At 37.0% G+C, this 2,500-nt stretch overlaps 1 non-coding gene across 1 annotated transcript; it reads left to right on the top strand.

Annotated features, from left to right (window-relative positions):
- The first annotated feature begins 1,598 nt into the window (after positions 1-1,598).
- On the top strand, positions 1,599-1,703 carry LOC115220058. The gene has a single exon (XR_003882443.1). It is a non-coding gene; the product is annotated as a U6 spliceosomal RNA (small nuclear RNA).
- Positions 1,704-2,500: the final 797 nt, after the last annotated feature.

Raw genomic sequence — 2,500 nt, 5'->3', positions numbered from 1 at the left:
TAACGCTTTGAAGCATGTAAGGCGGAATTTGAGAAAGAATTCCAGGATCGAAGCGAAGCTGCTTAGATATAAGTCGTATAAGTGCGATGGAATTGCAAGAATCGTTTGTGTAAGGGAAATGGAGTTACTGGAATCAATTGTATAAGGTGGATGTTTTCTGCATTAAAACCAAATATCGTATGTTGAGTCTCTACTATGTACAAAATCCCCGACAGACCCAGAACAGAAGGAAATGAAACATTGGCATTCATGAATTTCCAGAGCACATTAATTGAAGCGAATGGGGTCCGGCAAGCTTGTCTCCCTCTTGCATATTTGCACAAAAGAAAATATAATAAATATAAAGCATTAGACAAGCCAAGAATATAAAAACTCTTGTCCAAAGTGGCGATTGGTTGAAAGGAACGCGGAACGACGTTGATGGAGAATAAAATACACGGTCACAGCGCAAAGCCTGCAGATATATATGTGGGTGGACCTTGTGTGTGCATATAATATATATATAACATACATATATATATATATATAACATACATATATATATATATATTATGTACTCACTGAATTACCCGGCGTTTCTCGGATTTCTTATTCAGATTAGAAAACGTTAGATATGGAGATATATATATATTTTTTTTTTCTCATTATTATTTCAAAATATCTATACGTTATTAAAAAATATCCAAATTGCAATGATGATAGAATTTAGAACTGAAAATCTGTCAATCTTGAATCACCTTAGGGTAAAGAATATTCATTGTGTAATTCTTTGCTGGTGTCCATGTGAAGAAATTGTTGCTGCTTCCAACTCGTGAGCATGCAAGATAGATTTGGCCGTGGGAGAAGCATGCTGTAGAAAGATGAAGTCCAGCTACCTTGAGGGATTCACCCTGGAATTTATTAATCGAAATACCAAAACTTAATTTGACTGGAAACTAAAGCCTCTTAAACATCTGTAGGCATGAGAGGAAATTTTGGAATAAAGACATTTTCTTCTTTGTGATTACCTCTTATGATTGTTGCCTGCAGGACATATGGCTTCATGGAAGTAACAATAACGTGCGTTCCATTATGCAGGCGAGTTGGGTCAAAATTCCTAAGCAACATAATGGGAGCATGTGGCTTTAGTGCCAAGTTACGCGGTGGCATCGCAGTGGGTTTAAATGTTTTCAGAAATTCAGCAGAGCATTGAACAGCCTGATTTTGATCGACTTTTGTGTGAATTGATGGAAAAGTCATTTCTGATGTATCTGTTAACTTTTGAAGAATTTCACGATTGAGTTAATCAACCATTTCATTAGTCGGAGCCAGTATAACTCTTTCACTTAACCAGTTTACATCAGTGTAATTGATAATCACGCATAAGCCCCCACACACACATACAATCGCACATACACTGATACACACACATACTCACATACACTTACATATATATATACTAGGACAGACACACATAGACATACATTTACGTAACGAACGTGCAAACATACACACACTTCTTACCACTCAACCACACGCCGCTTGCGCCTTTAGTAGAATATTGAGAATTAATATATATACACACACACACATATTCTTTTATTCTTATATATATATACATATTGCTTCGGCAATATATATACTAAAATGGGAACGATACAGAGAAGATTAGCATGGCCCTGCGCAAGGATGACACGCAAATTCGTGAAGCGTCCCATATTTTTTTTATAAATGGCGGTGCCCCAGCATCGCCACAGCTCGTGAGCTGAAACTAGATGAAAATGAAATATATATATATGATAAGCATAAGGGATTGATATATCCAGGCGGATATCTACAAAGCGCTCTGTGTTAAACGAGTTTGGTTTATTATACCAAACATTGCCTCAATTTTAGGACAGAATAGTATCCTCGGTTACAATGACCTCACTTAGTGGCTGAAGGCTCTTTCAATATTGACCATTAATAAATGTAAATTATAACTTGGAAGAATTTCAATGCAGAGCGTAATTCAAGAAATAATCAATATGTATTTATACATATCACTGAGCAATTCAGAAGACCTGACCAAATAGTAAAATATTTGAAAGTCTTATGTTTAAGAGCAATTGAAACAATGTAAGCGAACTAGAAATATCCTTGTGGTGTGCGGAAAAAGTGTGGATTGAATATCTTGATGGACAGGTTTGACTGTGCGTTGACTGTCCATCAGAGGACACATACCTGGGACTTATGTACATATAGTAGACTAAAATTTTATTAGAATATTTCTTTCCTTATTGCACACAGGGGGCTAAACATAGAGGAAAAAAACAAGGACAGACAAACGGATTAAGTCGGTTACACCGGCTCCAGTGAGTAACTGGTACTTAATTTATCGACCCCGAAAGGATGAAAGGCAAAGTCGACCTCGGCGGAATTTGAACTCAATACGTAATGGCAGACGAAATGCGGCTACGCATTTCGCCCGGCGTGTTAACGTTTCTGCCAGCTCTGCCACCCTTTATTAGAATATTGAGAA

Source organism: Octopus sinensis, linkage group LG15, assembly GCF_006345805.1.
Source record: "Octopus sinensis linkage group LG15, ASM634580v1, whole genome shotgun sequence".
NCBI classification, from domain to species: domain Eukaryota; kingdom Metazoa; phylum Mollusca; class Cephalopoda; order Octopoda; family Octopodidae; genus Octopus; species Octopus sinensis.
Note: the sequence above shows the minus strand (reverse complement) of the source record. Positions and strands in the feature narration are given on the sequence as shown.